The 20,157-nt window shown below is 45.3% G+C and overlaps 1 long non-coding RNA gene across 1 annotated transcript; it reads left to right on the forward strand.

The window, feature by feature from the left end:
• The first annotated feature begins 1,217 nt into the window (after window positions 1–1,217).
• On the forward strand, window positions 1,218–3,920 carry LOC307206090. The gene is made up of 3 exons (XR_013834270.1): window positions 1,218–1,259; window positions 3,319–3,599; window positions 3,632–3,920. It is a non-coding gene; the product is annotated as an uncharacterized lncRNA (long non-coding RNA).
• Window positions 3,921–20,157: the final 16,237 nt, after the last annotated feature.

Genomic DNA, 20,157 nt, shown 5'->3' on the forward strand with positions numbered 1-20,157 from the left:
GGCCAGTAGAAGAATTTTTAAAAAGAATTTATTCATTGTTTTCTATGTTCTTGTCCCTCTTTAAGCAATCAATGGATTTGACGCTCAGGTTTTGACCTCTTAAGGGACACCCAGCAGGGCTACCCTCTGTCACCATTGCTGTTTGCATTGTTCATGGAGGTACTAGGCATCCAACTAAGCAAAGACGCCTTCTACAGAGGGTGTCATTGTGCAGGATGAGGCAACACAAAGTGAGTATGTTTGCAGATGACACCCTCTTATCTTTGCAAAATCCAATAGCAGTCTTTAGCCACCTAAGCGGCAATTAGAAATGTATCACAGGGTAGCAGGATTGCAAATCAGCTACTCTAAATCTGTGCTCCTTCCTATCAATTTAGAAACACTACAAGAGGCTGGTTACTAGCTAACTCTCCACTTCCCATAGCGCATGGAGGATTTAAGTAGTTAGGTATAAAGCTCACTGCAGGTAAAGGGTAAAGGACCAATGGACAGTTAACTTCAGTCAAAGGCCACTATGGGGTTGCAGCACTCATCTCGCTTTCAGGCCGAGGGAGCCAGCGTTTGTCCACAGACAGCTTTCCGGGTCATGAGGCCAGCATGATTAAACCGCTTCTGGCACAACGGAACACCGTGATGGAAACCAGAGAACACGGAAATGCCACAGCGGTATTATTATTATTATTTATTTTGTTTCTATATCTATCCTTGAAGGTCTCAGGGTGGTTCTCATTAAAAACCACTTACCGTATTTTTTGCCCTATAGGACACACTTTTCCCCCTCCAAAAATGAAGGGGAAATGTGTGTGCGTCCTATGGGGCGAATTCAGGCTTTCGCTGAAGCCTGGAGAGCAAGAGGGGTCAGTGCACACTGACCCCTCCTGCTCTCCAGGCTTCAGGAAGCTCTCCGCAAGCCTTGGGAGCCCGGTGCAACTTCCCGCCAGGCTCCCAAGGCTTGCAGACAGCAGCCTGCAGCCCAAAACTCGGGGAGCGCACCCCAGGCTTCGTCCAGCTCTCCGCAGGACTTGGGAGCCCAGCAGGACTTCCTGCCGGGCTCCCAAGGCTTGCGGATAGCAGCCTGTTCTGGGGGGCTGGGGTTTTTTCTTTATTTCCCCCCCAAAAAACTAGGTGCGCCCTATGGGCTGGTGCACCCTATAGGGCGAAAAATACGGTACATAAAATCAAAACCAAAACCAGATTACTATACCAGATTACTAAAACCAGGAAAGAGCCAGCATTTAAAAAAGGGCATAGGATGTCAGGTCAGGCAAAGGCCTGGTTGAAGAGGAATGTTTTTGCCTGGCACCTAAGGAAGTATAGTGAAGGCACCAAGCAAACTTCCCGGGGGGGGGGGGCATTCCACAGATGGGGAGCCACTGAAGAGAAGGCCTGTTCTTGTGTTGCCACCATCTTGACCTCTTGAGGAGGAGGCACTCGAAGAAGGGCCTCAGAAGATGACCTCAGGGTCTGGGTAGCTTCATATGGGAAGAGGCAGTCCTTAAAGTATTGTGGTCCTGAGCCTAAGGCTTTATAAGTCAAAACCAGCACTTTGAATTGGGCCTGGAAACTAATTGGTAGCCAGTGCAGTCGAACCAGGATCGGTGTAATATGCTCAAACCGTCTAGTTCCGGTGAGCAATCTGGCTGCTGAGTTCTGCACCAGCTGAAGTTTCCGAACCATCTTCAGAGGCCGCCCTACGTATAATGTATTGCAGTAATCTAACCTTGAGGTTACCAGAGCATAGACAACAATAATTAGATGATCCCTGTCCAGATAGGGGTGTAGCTGGGCCACCAGCCGAAGCTGATGGAAGGCACTCTGGGCCACTGAGGCTACCTGGGCCTCAAGTGACAGCAAAGGATCCAGGAGTACACCCAAGCTACGAACCTGCTCCTTTAGGGACAGCGTAACCCCATCAAGAGCAGGCGACCTCCTAACCATCCTGTCTGAGGAAGCACCCATCAACAGTGCCTCAGTCTTATCTGGATTGAACTTTAGTTTGTTGGCTCTCATCCAGTCCATTACTGAGGCAAGACATTGGTCCAGCACTTCCACCACCTCACCTGCAGATGTGAAGGAGAAATAGAGTTGAGTGTCATCAGCATACTGATGACATACTCCTACCCTCCGGATAATCCCATCCAGCAGTTTCATATAGATGTTAAACAACATGGAGGATAGAATTGAGCCCTACGGAACCCCACATTGAAGGTACCTATTTATGTACTTGCACTGGTGTTCTTTTGAACAGTTAGGTTAGCAGGAGCTGGGACAGAGCAACGGGAGCTCACTCCGTTGCAGGGATTCAAACAGCCACCTTCTGATCAGCAAGCCCAAGGGGCTCAGTGGTTTAGACCACAGTGCCACTCGCGTTCCTGCCTCACTGCAGACATGGCTTCCAGTTCTGGCTGCCTTAATGGAGACAGCTCCCATGACAACAGCAGATTGTTGGCGAAGGAAAAAAACCAAGGATGATTGAGGGTAATTATCCTTGCAAATTCCCCCCAGGGCCAGGGGGGAATGAGCTTTATTTGCAGATCATCTCGGTACCTGGCTTTCATTCCGATATGGAATGTGGGAGGCAGGGAGGTGCTGAGTGCAAAACCACTTTGCCTGTTGGTAACCTTCCTGTGCTGTAATTAAGAAGCAGAGGTTCTTCTGTTCAGTAACAGCTTAATTAGGATTAATGTATAGATGCATGCTGGAAAAGTCAGGACAAGATTACAAACTGCTGAATTGAAATAGCTGCAAGGTTGTTAAGATTTGAATGAGAAAGAAGACTTCATTCGGTGCAAAAGACGGTATGGGGCGGGGGAGCCTAGAAATGGATTCTTTATATTTTTTCTATTTACATAACTGACTCAGCAAACCCCCTAGAATCCAAATTAACATTTTAAAGCAACAAGCATAGTAGGAGGCAACTAGATTATAGATATGGTTTACAAATAATAAAAAAATGAACTGTGTGTATGGAATATAAAACAACGAGAATAATGTTAAATGGATGTGGAATTAATAAGCTGGTCTGAGTCAATTATTACGTGGGAGAAGAAAAAGGGGTTGTTATCTTGGACGGCAGGACAAGATGGGAGTTTGGAGACATGGTAAGGCTTTGGCAAGGCTGGACGGACAAAGGAAGAGAAATTGGATACCTGCCAGGACTTTGTCGGGGTGCCAGTTAACTCTTTCCCTAGGCTGATGTATTTATATTGCAATTACAACTGCAAATCAACATCAGATAGAAATGAGATCAAAAGCATCATTTACAACAGCAAAAATGATCAATTGGTTAGGGAGGAGAGCAATATTTAACATGTCAAGTGCAGGCAAAAGGAGAATCTGTTGGCGGGAAGACAAATGCCCTCTTCATAGCCATGCATGAGTCTATGGAGGTTTGTATAATACACTACTACAGAATTGAAGGGCATACCCAGCAGAAAGTTCTTCTATGCAACCCTCCTTGCGATAGCTGGGCATTTTTGTGCAGGAGAACCTCTCCTAGGTTGTGTCCTCAGAGCATGTGGGCACCTGCAAACCCACAGACAGACAATATTGTACAATATTCTCCTATGCAAACCACTCTGCAGTGGTTGGGCAGTCTTGTGCAGGAGAACTTCTTCTAGGCGGTTCTCAGAAGATTTTGTATCTGCAAAAGTGGATGACACTTCCATGATGACTTGATGACCTTTAAGATGCTGTCTTCATGCAGCTTTTTAGCTGCTGTAGAATCCTTACTGATTCCTGTTTTAGTCTGGGATTAATGAAGATCAGGATGATGGCATGGCCAGAGGAATATGCAGCAATCACATTAAAAAAAAATATTGTTACCCAAAGGTCCCCAGCGTCCATCCAGGACAGAACAGAATCCAAAATTTCCACAAAAAAGCTAGATACATAGAGGATGCAGAAAGAAGCCAGAGCTTTGATGGCATTCAGGTGAGCTTCTGTACTGACATCCCTTGCAGTGTTTCGTAGAAGATTTTTGTGCCTCCACAGAGAAGTTAGTAGTAAGATGGATGAGAACAAAAATATCATGAAGGGAAATAAATCTGGAACAACATATAGAAAGATGGAATACTCACAAAAGTCAGATGTCTTAATTCCTGAGACAGTGTTATTGCTTAGAAGTGATTCATATGAACTACATTCAGATATGAGTGTAATGTCCATTGTTCCCAAAGTGGCGGTAAGTGCCGAGTAGACCACTGTCCCCAGAAGCAGCCAAGGCACCAGCCCAGGGAATCTCCACTTCATTTGCAGGAAGAGAGAGTGCGAGAAGTTAGCAATTTTTACACAGTACAAAATACTGAGCAAAGCGGCAAAACAAAGTTCAGCAGTATTAACAAATAGCCATGAGGCATCATATGCAATGCTTAGGTCCCTCTTCTGAAAAGTGTCCTCGAAAAAGAGGATAATAATTGCAGTCTGTATCACAATGGCAAGAAATGCAAATCTGAACAAGCTAAGACAACTCAGGATCATGTCAGCTGGGGATAGTTTTCTGCTTCGAAACCAGTCAATGCAGTTAACGATAGCAATAAATCCATTTCCCACCATTCCTGTGAGGGTCACAATAACCAGAAGAATGAAGCCGAACAATTCAAATAAGGTAGACATCTTTCTGAGCGTGAAGGAGGATGTCAACTCTGTTGAAATGTGTAATATTTGCACCATCTGCTCCATCTGCTGCTGCCACCACACTGTATGTATCTGAGTTGTGTGGAGGACAATACTTCTCCCTTTTATCTAGGACAGAAAAGATTTTAGAGAGCTGAGGAGTTATTTTCATTTGTTGATTCTGTTCAGATGCAAATCAACCCTGGAAGGATTCTATTACTAAATCGATAATGCCTCTTCTGATGTCATGTGTGCAAATTCCACAGACATGCTGATTATCATATTTGAATCTAGCTTCACACACACACACACACACACACACACACACACTTTGCTGATTTTGATTAATCTTTGTCCACCAGTGTTACTATTATTAGTAATCAATTTGAAAACATATATCTTTATCAAATGGGTATTTGTTCTAATTAGCTGGATAATTAAAGTGGGATGTTACATTATGTAGACCAATAGAGTGGCATTCCATAAAAAAGTAGAAGCTAGAGGAATTAAAACCCCCGAAGCTGAATGTGTACATTCAACATAATATATGGTTAATGAAATTAGAATATTTTATCCAGGTTTTCTGCTTTTATAGAGAAATCTTGCAACCCAGTCAGATGGGAGGCATATAAAAATTGTTGTTGTTGTTGTTGTTGTTGTTGTTGTTGTTGTTGTTGTTATAGTATATTTATACCCTGCCCATCTGGCTGGGTTCCCCCTGCCACTCTGGGCAGCTTCCAACAAAATATTAAAATACGATAGTCCTTCAGATATTAAAAGCTTCCCTAAACAGGGAACAACCATTGTTGTCCAAAATGACTTTCCCCTTCCATTCCATACACCTGCTCCCTGACCTGAATTGTGATGCGTCTGTTGCAGTGTGGCACAGCCCGGCCACCATCCTTGGGCACCCAACGGCTGGAGGAGATGTCTCAGCCTCTACCTTTGGTTGTGGGATTCAAACCACGTTAACCAGAGAGAATGCTAATGTATGGACAGCCAGATTTGGAACTGTCAGTCTATGGTCTATGATACAAATCCCTTGCCTGCAGCATCCTCTTATCAGAACAGTATTTGTGTGTGAAGACCCCCAGGAGCCACCTCAATAAATAAATTCACACATGACATGGAATTTAGTTTTAGGTTATTGGCATAATTTTAAAGTTTATTGCCACAACTTTATTGATTACAGAAAGTGAGTGGTTTGTTTAGGCATTTGTTCGACTAGGCTGGAAGAGTTGGTGGAGATTTCAACTTCCTCAACCAGAGCACCATCTTGGCACTGCTGAGTTGCCCTGAACCGGGCCCCTATGTGGTCTGCAAAGAACTATAAGAGTGTGAGTGACTGACTGGCCCTGGCCCAGCAGAATTCCCAGCCTCCGAAGACCTGGATCGGGGGACAGATACATCTGAAGGCTGTTTAGGGAAATTTTAAATGTCGGATGGTTTACTGTATTTTTAATATTTTGCTGGAAGCCACACAGAGTGGCTGGGTGTGTAAATAATAAATTATTGTTGTTGTTGTTGTTGTTGTTATTATTATTATTATTATTATTATTATTATTATTCAAAGGCTTTCTTGGCTAATCAGCTTTTCAACCCATAGAACATATTTGCTGCGCTGGCCAGTTCTCTGAACTGGGAAGTGCGGTAAGCCAATAAGGCATCAGGGGATTTTTTTGAAATTGTTTTTATTCATTTTGTGGCTGGATTCCAAGAACCCCCCACCCCACCCCAAGTTTTATAGATTGATAATGTGTTCGCATTATGGGTGGCGGAAGCTTCAATCGTGGCGGTGGGGGCTTCAATAGAGGTGGATGGGGTGGTGGGAGAGGTGGATTTTGCCATGGAGGTGGTGGACGAGGAGGCTTAAACAGATCATATGACCAAGGACCTCCAGAAAGTGTAGTCATCCTGGGAGAGTTTATGCACCCCTGTGAAGATGACATTGTTTGCAAATGTGTAACTCAGGAGAGCAAACTACCTTATTTCAATTGCACCCGTCTATTTAGAAAATAAGGAACAGATTGGGAAAGTGGATGAAATCTTTGGGCAGAGACTTTTATTTTTCAGTCAAATTGTCGGAAAACATGAAAGCTGCTTCCTTCAAAAAGTTGCAAAAGTTTTATATCGATCCAGCAAAATTGCTCCCTCTGCAGAGATTTTTGCCAAGGCCCCAAGGTGAAAAAGGACATCCGAGAGGTGGAAGAGGAGGCCATGGTGGAGGAGTGGCAGTGGCGGAGCAACTTGCTGTAGCCCCCAGAGTGGAGAACAGGTGGGAGCATGGTTGGTGCGCGTCCCGGGAAGGCGCGGCATGCGGCACATGTCCTGGGGGGTGGCTGCGATGGCACCCTTTCCCCAAATGGTGCCTGGGTCGGTGCGCTCCCCTGCCCCCCTTTGTACACCAGTGCAGAGAAGTAGGTAGGTAGGTAGGTAGGTATTGTTGTCTAGATGTTTGCAATAATGTGGTAGAGATATCTCTCTCTCCCCCCACCCCCATCCCTGACAGAAAGTTTGAAAATCCATGTCTGGAAGCAAGGCCGCTGCGATGGCACCTACTGGAATAGTGGTGCCGGGGCCGGTCCGCTTCATCCGCACTCCCGTTCCTCCTCGAGAGAGTGAACTAGCAAACATAATAAATGAATAAAATTAAAAAAGAACCCACAACTTGAAGCTTTCTATCTGATAGAAGCAGGTTTGAGGGGAAAGACATTAAACACCAGCATTTCTCAAGAAGCTGCAGGACACATACGGATTGTGGCTTAAGTCACGTGTGCTTGGATTCAAACACCAGTGGTGGGAGTGCACTAGAATTAGAGCTGGGGGAAATGGTAATGCGTACACAGCTTGACTCAAAACTGTTGGGCTTTCGTTATTTATACAGATCCCTTGCTTGCAGCACTTGCTTTTCAGGAACAATATCTGTATATTCCTTAGTCACTCTCTACTATCTCACCTGCTTTTCTTTTCTTTTCTTTTTTTCTTTTCAATAATAATTTTTATTAGTTTTCAATTACAGTCCAATAATAGCCTCATTATAACAATGCCAGATTATAATACGTTAACTAGTACCAATCATTCAAATACCAAATGATATCATTTAGGTGGTCTACTGCATGCTAGAATTGATGGTTTGATGATTTTCTTTATTTCTGCATTCCAAAATCTTATTAATTTCAGTTACATTCCAATCAAACTAATAATCCCATATACAATAACTGCATTATTAATTTCTATTCGTGTTGAAACATTAAATAATTTATGAAACTACAAGTGAGGCACTCAAACTATATCTTTGTTCTTCCTGTGTGCGACAATTATTCTATCCGTGATGTTTCTTCCTGTCCTTGTAAAATGTTATGTCTATCTTTCTCGGTTGTTTCTGTTCTTCCTCATGCCTTGGGTGGAGCTAATATCCCATTGTTGTTTCAGAAATTTCTCCATTGTTCCGTCCCATGCTTCGTTGTTTTGCAACTTTGACAACAGCTGCAAAAATCACACTGTCCAAGTAATGAACCTTAACAGTTCCTTGGCAAGTTTGCAGATTCCTTTCATCCTTTCGTCCGGCTGCAGATAACGGAGCAGCTGTACTTCCAGTTAAATGAATTCCAAGTCCTTTTAACATTATTCAGTTCATTCCGTAAATAATAAAGGATGGGGAAGAGTCAGCTGTAAGCTTCCATCGCAAACCTCTTGCAACATAGAACTTCCCTCCCCTTTTCCTTGGTTTTTTTTACACACACAGTTCCATTTAATGTTATATTCCATATCTACAATCCAGTTTCATCCCTCCTCACTTGCACATATACAATCTGAATTAGCATTCAAGGGAGGGTTGCCAAATCATAAACGTAGAGAGGAAAACTTCATATAAAGAAGCCATAGGCTCGCCTCCCCCCACCGCCTTTTGTACGGAATGACATCTTCTCTCAAGCTCAGACCTTAAAGACCTTGCAGCTGGTTCAGTTCCACAGTTTATCATCTCATCTCTCCTTGCACGATCATTTACATTAGTCCAAATTAAGCTCTAATTAACAGGACAACCTGTTTCTTAATGGCAGTGTAGGAGGGTTATCGGCAGGAGAAGTACTTTTGCACTCAGTACCTCTGTGTCTCCCACAATCCATACTGGAGCAAGTTACTGAGACAAGCTGCGAGTGAGGCACATTCCCCCCTGTCCCTGGTATTCAGGTACAATATCTGTACAGTAGTACCTCAGGTTGCAGACGCTTCAGGTTACAGATCCTTCAGGTTACAGACGCTTCAGGTTACAGACTCCGCTAACCCAGAAATAGGGTTAAGAACTTTGCTTCAGGATGAGAACAGAAATCGTGCGGCGGCAGTGGGAGGCCCCATTAGCTAAAGTGATATCTCTGGTTAAGAACAGTTTTGGGTTCAGAACGGACCTCCGGAATGAATTAAGTTCTTAACCCGAGGTACCATTGTATATTCCTTAGCCATTCTCTGCTATCTACCTGCAAACATTGTAACAAACGATAGGTCTACGAAAGTAATCTGCAACATTCTACATAGCTAGACTGGTTTTAGCAGATCCCACATTTAAAATTACAGGGTTGGAAAGTGTCCCAGAAGATTATCTCCTACTTCAGGCAGAATATTCTCCCCAGAAAGGCTGCACCTCCTATTTCAGTTTATTTCGTCTCTGCTCATTCCCAAATAACGGGGAGGAAGTTAATATGGATATCTGAAAGTAAAGCACAGAACTAAGACGGAACCTATATTGCCAGAACACTTGCTGTTCAGTCTTGACACGATAGTGCATTCATTCATTCATTCATTCATTCATTCATTCATTCATTCAATGCTTCATTCAGTATTTTAGTTGATGTAGCATCTTGATTAATTCCTGTTTCAGTTTGGGACTCATGAAGATCAGGATAATGGCATGACCAGAGGAATATGCAGCAATCACATTAAAAAGAATTAAATGCACCCCATTGCCATTAATGCCCATCCAAAACAAAACTATTGACAAGATTTCCACAAAAACGTTAGTTACGTAGAGAATGAAGAAAGAAGCCAGGGCTTTGATGGCATTCAGGTGAACTTCTGTGCTGAAATCCCTTGTACTGTTCTGTAGAAGATTTTTGTGCCTCCACAGAGAAGTTAGTAATAAAATGGATGAGATCAAAAATATCTTGAAAGGAAGGAAATTTGGAAACACTTCTAGTAGGCTTAGAAACTCACAGGAATTGGTCGTGTTAATTGCTGAGTCATTGTTATTGTTTAGATATGATTCAAATAGCTTACGATTACATTTAGTCATAATGCCTGTTATTGTCACAGTGGTGGTGAACTCAGAGAAGACCACAGTCCCCAGAAGCAGCCAAGGCACCAGCCCAGGGAATCTCCGCTTCATTTGCAGGAAGAGAGGGTGGGAGAAGTTAGCAATTTTTACACAGTACAAAACACTGAGCCAAGCGGCAAACCAAAGGCTAGCTGTATTTAGAAACAGCCATGAGGAATCAGATGCAAAGTATTGGAAGACACAAGAGCTACCCACGCTGGAGGAATGGCAGGCGAAAGTGATTGACTTTATGGGATTGGCAGAAATGACCGGCAGAATCCGCGACCAAGAGAAAGAGACTGTGGAAGAAGATTGGAAGAAATTTAAGATGTATCTTAAGAACTATTATAAAATTGAGGAGTGCTAAAATGCTGAGGGAAAAGAAGACGTAGAATTGCAGCGGAAAATTGTGTTTAATTTTAGGATGGAATTGAAAAAGAGAATCAATTTTCATTTAAATTGGTTAAGAAGGGTTGCTGAATAATGGTTTAAAATCAAGGATGCAAAAAGGGAAAGGTATGGGGAAGTCCGGGAAAAGAGGGCTATGGAAACAAGGTTAAGAAAAAAATGATTTTTTGTATTTGTTTTTATGTTGCTTTTGTTTATGTTAAAAATTTGGAAATTAATAAAAAAATTATTTAAAAAAAAAAAGGAATCAGATGAAATGTTTAGGTTCAGCATCTGGACAGTGTCCACAAAAAAGAGGTTGAATATTGTAGTCTGCATCACAATGGCAAGAAATGCAAATCTGAACAAGCTAAGACAACTCAGGATCATGTCAGCCGGGGATAGTTTTTGACTTCTATGCCAGTCAATGCAGTTAATGATAGCAATGAATGCATTTCCCACCATTCCTATGAGGGTTTTAATCACCAGAAGAATGAAGCCAAACAATTCAAATAAGGTAGGCATCTTTCTAAGCATGAAATAGAAGCGTTTCTTCCAGTGTAATGTGTAATATTAGCACAGGCTGATGCTGATGCTGCTCTTTATATGACCAGTGGAGAACAGAATACTTCTGCCTACTTTCCAGAATAGAGAAACTTGCAGGGAGGGGAGCAAGTTTTTTTTCCCATTTGTTGATTCTGTTTGCATGCAAATCACATCTGGAAAGATTCCATTACTAAATCTATATCATATATTCTGCTGCCATTTTTGCAAATTCGACAGTGGTGCTAAATATCATCTTTGCATCTGGCTTAACAAACAGTGAAACATGATTCTTTTAGGATTTGTTTATTTTGATTATTGTTTGTTCACCAATATGATTATTTTTAATCCCTCTGAAAGCAGAGTTGTCTATCAAAATTATTTCATAAATTGTGCAGGCCAATAGAATAATTTTTATTAGAATTGATTCATTGTTTTCTAAGTTCTTGCACCTCTTTAAGCAATCAATGGATTTGACGCTCAGGTTATCGACCTCTTAAGGGACACCCAGCAGGGCTGCCCTCTGTCGCCATTGCTGTTTGCATTGTTCATGTGGGTACTAGGCATCCAACTATACAAAGAGGCCTTCTACAGAGAGTGTCATTGTGCAGGATGAGGTACACAAAGTGAGTATGTTGGCAGATGGCACCCTTTTATCTTTGCAAAATCCAATAACAGCCTTTAGCCACCTAAGCGGCAGTTAGAAATGTACTACAGGGTAGCATGATTGTGAATCAACTACTCTAAATCTGTGCTCCTTCCTATCAATTTAGAAGCACTACAAGAAGCACTATGGCACTCTCCATTTAAGTAGTTAGGTATTAATTTCACTGCAGACATGGCTTCCAGTTCTGGCTGCCTTAATGGAGACAGTTCCCATGACAATGGGAGATCGTTCGCGAAGGAGAACACAAGGATGATTGAGGGTAATTATACTTGCAAGTCCCCCCGCCCCAGGGCCAGGGGGGAACTGACTTCTCTTGCAGGTTTTCGGTACCTGGCTTCCACTCCGATATGGAATGTGGGAGCCAGGGAGATGCTGAGAGTAAAAGCACTTTGCCTGTTGGTAACCCTCCTCCGCCACCATTAAGAAGCAGAGGTTCTTCCGCTCATTAAAAGTTTAATTATTCGAATCTCAGCTGTCTTTAGCACAGTGAATCAATAATAGCCAGAGACAGAGGAGATCCAACAAACACTCGTTTATTCAGCTGAGCAAAAGAGAGGGCAGAGCACATCCAAAACAAAGGAATGGAAGTGCTGCACTGAGGAGATGATAATTATTTCTTTATAAGCTCTTTCTTTCCCCCCTTCCCTGTTTCCCCCTCCCTGTTTCCCCCTCCCTTTTGGGGCCTCCTGGCTGTAATCAGACCAGCCTAACTAGAGACATTGAGCAAGCTGACCAGACACAGGAAGGAAACTCCTTAACGCCTGTTTCAATACTATTATTCTATCCTAACATAGGCACCTTCTCTGTTCCATTCTTCAGCAAGTACGAAAGCTGATACAGTGGTACCTCTAGTTATGAACTTAATTCATTACGGAGGTCCGTTCTTAACCTGAAACTGTTCTTAACTAGAGGCTTGCTTTCACTAATGGGGCCTCTTGCTAAGCCAGAAATAGTACCTTGAGTTAAGAACTTTGCTTCAGGATGAGAACAGAAATCGTGCGGCGGCAGTAGGAGGCCCCATTAGCTAAAGTGGTACCTCCGGTTAAGAACAGTTTCAGGTTCAGAATGGACCTCCGGAACGAATTAAGTTCTTAACCCGAGGTACCATTGTATATTCCTTAGCCATTCTCTGTTATCTACCTGCAAACATTGTAACAAACGATAGGTCTACGAAAGTAAACTTCAACATTCTACCTAGTTCGACCGGTTTTAGCAGATCCCACATTTAAAATTGCAGGATTGGAAAGTGTCCCAGAAGATTATATCCTACTTCAGGCAGAAGATTCTCCCCAGAAAGGCTGGATCCTCTATTTTAAGCTTATTTCGTCTCTGTTTATTCCTATTGCAATGCTGCTTGCTCTTTCTGAGGCACATAACATACAGGTGAATTGACCATTCAAGGAAAGAGCTGCTGCCATTAAGAAAAAAACAGCACCTTCAGAGCTCTGATTAACCGTATACCAGCCACCACACAATGCTGTGTAAATAATGTGGAGGAAGTTAATATGGATATATGAAAGTAAAGCACACAACGAAGAAGGAACCCATATTGGTAGAACACTTGCTTTTCAGTTTTGACATGAAAGTGCATTCATTCATACAATACTTCATTCAGCATTTTAGTTGATGTAGCATCTTGATTGATTCCTGTTTCAGTTTGGGATTCATGAAGATCAGGATAATGGCATGCCCAGAGGAATATGCAGCAATCACATTAAGAAGAATTAAATGCACCCCATTGTTGTTAAGGCCCATCCAAATGAAAACTATTGACAAGATTTCCACAAAAACGTTAGTTACGTAGAGAATGGAGAAAGAAGCCAGAGCTTTGATGGCATTCAGGTGAACTTCTGTGCTGACATCCCTCGCGCTGTTTTGTAACAGATTTTTGTGCCTCCACAGAGAAGTTAGTAATAAAATGGATGAGATCAAAAATATCATGAAAGGAAGGAAATTTGATAAAATATCTAATAGGATAAGAAACTCACAGGAATTCGTCGTGTTAATTGCTGAGACATTATTGTTTAGATGTGATTCAAATAGATTATGATTACATTTAGACACAATGATACTGCCTGTTATTGCTACAGTGGTGGTGATTGCAGAGAAGACCACAGACCCCAGAAGCAGCCAAGGCACCAGTCCAGGGAATCTCCGCTTCATTTGCAGGAAGAGAGGGTGGGAGAAGTTAGCGATTTTTATACAGTACAAAACACTGAGCCAAGAGGCGAACCAAAGGCTAGGCTTATTAAGATATAGCCACAAGGCATTGTATGCAATATATACATTCCTTATCTGAAAGGTGTCAACAAAAAAGACGTTTATTATTGCAACCTGTATCAAAACGGCATGAAATGCAAATCTGAACAACCCAAGCAAACTCAGGATCATGTCTGCCGGGGATAGTTTTCGGCTTCTAAAGCAGTCAATGCAGTTAACGATAGCAATGAATCCATTTCCCACCATTCCTGTGAGGGTTTCAATCACCAGAAGAATGAAGCCAAACAATTCAAATAAAGTAGGCATCTTTCTAAGCATGAAAGAGAAGTGTTTCTTCCAGTGTAATGTGTAATATTAGCACAGGCTGATGCTGATGCTGCTCTTTATATGACCAGTGGAGAACAGAATACTTCTGCCTTCTTTCCAGAATAGAGAAACTTGCAGGGAGGGGAGCGAGCTATTTTCATTTGTTGATTCTGTTCGGATTCAAATCACATCTGGAAAGATTCCATTACTAAATCTATATCATATATTCTGCTGCCATTTTTGCAAATTCGACAGTGGTTCTAAATATCATCTTTGCATCTGGCTTGACAAACAGTGATACATGATTCTTTTAGGATTTGTTTATTTTGATTAATGTTTATTCACCTATATGATTATTTTTAATCCATCTGAAAACAGAGATTTCTATCAAATGATTTCATAAATTTATCGTGTTTGTGGGGAACATGGTTCTAATTGGTCAGAGAAATAAAGCAGGGTGAGCAATTGTGCAGGCCAGTAGAAGAATTTTTTAAAGAATTGATTCATTGTTTTCTATGTTCTTGCCCCTCTTTAAGCAATCAATGGATTTTACACTCAGGTTTCGACCACTTAAGGGACACCCAGCAGGGCTGCCCTCTGTCGCCATTGCTGTTCGCATTGGATAGAAATAATAATAATAAAACAACAACAACCCTCACCCCCCAAAAACAACCACCACTAGGAACTTAGTGATTTTGCAATAGCTAGTTAAACCACAGAGCCTAGAACTTGCTGATCAGATGGTTGATGGTTCAAATCCCCGCGACGGAGTGAGCTCCCATTGCTCGGTCCCTGCTCCTGCCAACCTAGCAGTTCGAAAGCACGTCAAAGTGCAAGTAGATAAATAGGTGCTGTTATGGGATTAGGGGGCTACTCGTGCGTAAGCGTTTAAAGCCTCAAGGCTCTGCAATCAGTTTCTAAACTCTCCCTGTCCGCGGAGCCATGGGTGCATGGCTACCTCAATCGCCGGCAGAATCCGTCAGTGGGCGCTTCCGGAATTTACGCCAACATAAGAGTTCCTTAACGGAAACTCTCCTTCTGGATTCTCTGCGTGACAGTTTCCTGCGCGGAGTAGGCGTCCCCAGCGGAGGTCCTGAGACCTCCCCACTGTGTTCACTGGAAGTATCTTGGAGCCATTCCTCCGACTGAGTTTCTGCAGGAACTCTCCCTCTCCCCCTGCTGGTTCCTTCCTCACCATCCGAGGGTCTCCTAGCCTCCTTGAGCCCTTCCACCACCTGACTCTCCGATGGCAGTTCCCTGACATCCACCTCCCCTCCAGGACCCCCATCACCCCCCGTTTCCCCCTCTTCTCTGGGTGGTGAGGCTGGGAACCCCCTGAAAGACTCCTCCTCATCTTCGGATGACTCGAAAACCGCTCTCCATCTACTACTGTCCCTTCTTCCCGAATACTCTTCCTCATCTGATCCTTCTTCCTCTTCCTGTCCTGATTCTGGGAACCCCTCAAACTCCTCTTCCTTGTCAGTGGTCCCAAAATGTTCCTCCCAGAACCTAGCCAAGGGCTGAGGCTTCCTTGGGAACCGGCGATGAAACGTTTCTACTAATACCTCATCATTGACCGTTTCTCCCGGTAACCAGGTATTCTCAGACTCCGGTTCCCCTTCCCATGCCACTAAGTACTCCATCTGTTTACCCTTCCACCGAGAGTTGAGTATTTCTGCTACATGACTGCTGCGCTCCCTCTCTTCCACTTGTGGTGCCGCGGGAACCTCACTATCCCGTCCCAAAAATTCCCGCCCCTCCCGGTATGGTGACAGTAATGACCTATGGAATACTGGGTGCAGTTTCATGTTGTCGGGCAGCCTGAGCCTAAAGGCCACCAGATTGACCTGTTGTATAACCTTGAAGGGTCCCAGTCGTTTCGGTCTCAATTTCTTGCAACCCCCCTTGAATGGCAACCCTTGTGTTGACAACCACACCCGGTCCCCCACCCTTATGGTCTCTCCTTCCCTTCTGCTCCTATCTGCCTGCTTCTTGTATTCTTCCTTGGCCCTATCCAAATTCATTTTGAGCTGTTGATGTATTGCTTCCATTTCTTCCACAAAATGTTCCGCTGCCGGTACGCTCCATCCTTCCCCTCCTTCCCCGGGAAAGGCCCTGGGGTGACACCCATAATTGGCCATGAATGGACTCATGCCTGTGGACACATTTTCTGCGTTATTGTAGGCGAATTCGCCCAGGGCCAATTTCTCTACCCAATCATTCCCTCTGTTGTTTACATAACACCTCAGATATTGTTGCAGAATACCTTTCGCCCTTTCCGCCTGCCCATTAGTTTCTGGGTGTCTGGCGGTCGAGAAATTGACCTCTACGTGCAGTAGGCTCATGAGCTTCCTCCAGAACCTGGACGTAAATTGTTTCCCTCTGTCTGAGACCACCCTCAAGGGGGCGCCATGCAACCTAAAAATGTGTTTTACAAACAACCTGGCGGTTTCTTCTGCCGTGACCGCATGTGAGCAAGCAATAAAGTGGCACATCTTGGTTAACAGGTCTACCACTACCATTACCGCAGTTTTCCCCTGGGATTTTGGCAAATCCGTCATAAAATCTATGGACACTGCCTCCCATGGCCGTTCGGGGGTGGGTAATGGTTCCAGCAACCCCGCCGGTGCCGCCCTCTCCCCCTTTGCTCGCTGGCAGCGGTCACACCCCCTTACATACTCTCGTACCTCTTCCCTCACCTTGGGCCACCAGAACTGCCTGGTAACTAACCACATGGTTTTGTGTTGCCCAAAGTGCCCCACGGTGGGGCTGTCGTGCAGTTGTTTGAGTACCCTACCCCTCAACTCCCCTTCTGGTATGTACAATGCCCCCCTGTAATACAACGCCCCGTTCCTTTCTTCAAAACCCCCTGTGTCCTCCCCGGCTCTCCTGAGCTCTCTGAGCTTGTTTTGGGCGTATTCATCGCTTTCTGTCCCTTCTACCAGTTCTCTTTTCCCCACCAATGCTGCTCCACACACCCAGTGGTCCTCTGGGATGATATGCCGTTCTTCGGGCACCCCCTCCCCCTCCATATACTCTGGCTTTCGAGAGAGAGCGTCTGCTCTTACGTTCTCTGGCCCCGGTACATAGCGAATCTCAAAATGGAATTTGGAAAATTCCTGGGCCCATCGCACTTGTCTTTGGTTCAGGACCCGGGCCGTTCTCCAATATTCCAGGTTCTTGTGGTCCGTGCACACCTGGACCTTGTGTTGTGCTCCAATTAGCAGGTGCCGCCATCGTCGAAACGCTTCATAAATGGCGAGCAGTTCTCTGTCGTACACGGTGTAGTTCCTTTTGGACTTATTCAACTTCCGCGAGAAGAAGGCACACGGTCTCCAGTCCGACTCATCCTTCCCCGGTTGGAGCAGAACCACTCCTACCGCTCGATCTGATGCGTCTGTTTCCACCCTCATCGGTTTCTGTAGGTCTACGTGCAAGAGCTGTTCTTCCGAAGCGAACGCTTTCTTTAGCCGCTCAAACGCTCACTGCGCCTCTCCCGTCCATGCGAATTTCTTCTTACTACTGAGACAATCGGTGATGGGCGCCGTTAAGTGGGCAAAGTTTTTGATGAACTTCCGATAGAAGTTTCCAAACCCCAGGAACCTCTGCACATCCTTCCTGGTTCTGGGTGTCTTCCATTCCAGCACCACTTGGACTTTGCTGGGATCCATGGACAATCCCTTGTCTGACAAACGGTACCCCAGGAATTCCACCTCTCTGGTATGGAACTGGCACTTCTCCAGTTTTACCCACAGCTGGTTTGCTTGCAGCCTGCTTAGGACCTCCCGGACATCTCGGACATGCTGCTCCTCGTCCTCTGAGTAGACCAACACGTCGTCTAAGAAGGCCACACAGTTCTTATAGAGCAAAGGTCCCAGGACGTGATGCATGAAGGATTGGAAGCATGCTGAGCCCCCCTGTAATCCGAAGGGCATAACGAGATACTCAAAGGCCCCCAAGGGGGTGAACATGGTGGTCTTCCACTCATCCCCTTTCCTCATCCGTATCAGGTTATACGCCCCCCTCAGGTCCACCTTGGTAAAAATCTTTCCCTTCCTCACCCTGGTCAGAATGTCGTCAATCCTGGGCATTGGAAAGGCCACTGGTTCTGACACCGAATTCACGGCCCGGAAGTCCACGACCAGCCTGGGTTTACTAGAGTCTTTTTTGTCCACAAAAAACACTGGGCTGCCCCCCACCGCTCTTGACTCCCTGATGAATCCTCTTTTCAGGTTCTTGTCTATGAACTCCCTTAACTCCTGCATCTCCCGGTCCGACATGGCGTACAGTTTGCACACTGGTAGCTGGGCTCCCGGGAGTAAGTTAATTTGACAGTCAAAGGGTCTATGTGGGGGCAGTCTATCTGCTTCCTTCTCGCTAAAGACTTCGCTCAAGTCTGCGTATTGTCGTGGTATTTCTCCCTCCTTCCCCACCGCCGTCCCTGCAAGACTTGCCCTAGCCAGCCCCTGCAGCTCTCTTCCCTTGCAGTGCTCTAGACAATGAGCGGACCCAAAAGAGACCGTTCACTGGTGCCATCCCACTAGCGGATCATGTAACGCCAGCCAGCTCATTCCCAATATGATGGGAGGCCCTGCCAGGGTGGCTACATGAAAAGCAATGACTTCCGTGTGCCTTGCCACCCTCATTGTCATGGGGACCATCTGTTGGGTTACCTCTCCCCCCAGGAGTTCCCTCCCATCAATCGTTGTCACCTGCAAGGAACAACCTAAGGGCAGTGTCTGTATCTGGTGCTCTGATGCAAACTCCTTACTCATGAAATTGCAGGAGCTGCCTGAGTCTAGCAGGGCTTTTATCATGAGTGGATGTCCGTTGGGCAGCTCTAGCAGACCTCTATGGCGAGGGATGCTCGGGGGGGTTCAGGCTTGGGCACATTCACTGCTCCTTGGCCTGGCTGCTGTGCCCTGTCGCTGGCAGCCAGGCGTTGGCTTTTACCTGCTCCTTTCCCCCCTCCTCCTCACTCCCAACAGCCCCCACCATTCCTTGCCATGCCTTCCTTTGAGGGCAGACCCTGGCAAAATGTCCTGGCTGTTGGCAGAGGAAGCACTTTTTGGCGCTCTTTCCCTCCTTCTTCCGCCCTTCGTTGACGTTTGAAGTTCCGCGCGCGCGCACACCCCCGATCTCCATCGGTTCCACTGGCGGGGAAGGTTGCTCCGGCATCTCAGGAATGCGGAAATCATTCCAACGCTCTCCTCTCCCTTCCCGCTTCTCCAGCGCCCTCGCCTCTTGGCGCGCTCCAATCGCAAGCGCTGCCTTGGTCAGATGGTCCATGGATTCTGGGCGGGGCGCACGGGAAAGTTCGTCTTTCACCGCTGGGGCTAGGCCTTCTTCAAACAACATTTGAATCGGGTCCGAAGATAGGTCCCACCCCAATTTATGTATAAGCATGGTAAATTGTGTCCAATACTCTCGGACTGATTGATTTCCCTGTTTGCACGCCATCAACTGTCTGCGTACCACCCCCTGTTCGATCTGGCTGGAAAACATCAAGTCCATCGCGATAAAGAATTTCCTCAAGTCCTTTAAGGCGTCATTATTCGATGCCATCAGGGGCCTCACCCAGTCTCTAGCCCCCCCCTCGAGGTGACCAATCACAAAAGCCACTCTCGATTCTTCATCGGCAAAGTCATCAAACTGCAGATTCAGGGCGTACTGCATCTCTGTTTTAAAGGATTGGTAATTCCGTGGGTCACCCCCGAATTTCTGTACCAACCTTCCTTGCGATGGGGGTGGGTTTCCCCATTGCATCCTGAGCTCTCCTTTCCTCGAGCCGCGCCGTGAGCAGTGCCAGCTGGTGTTCCAAAGCCCTGTTTCTCTCCTCCAGACTTGGACCCGCTCCAGCTCCTCCTCCTGCGCCTCCGGCTCCCTCTGGGTTGCTCATGATGCCTCTCTTTCGCACAAGCAGCGTCAAGGACTGACGGATTGCTGTTATGGGATTAGGGGGCTACTCGTGCGTAAGTGTTTAAAGCCTCAAGGCTCTGCAATCAGTTTCTAAACTCTCCCTGTCCGCGGAGCCATGGGTGCATGGCTACCTCAATCGCTGGCAGAATCCGTCAGTGGGCGCTTCCGGAATTTACGCCAACATAAGAGTTCC

The sequence above is a fragment of the Podarcis cretensis genome, assembly GCF_951804945.1.
Source record: "Podarcis cretensis genome assembly, chromosome: 17".
NCBI lineage: Eukaryota > Metazoa > Chordata > Lepidosauria > Squamata > Lacertidae > Podarcis > Podarcis cretensis.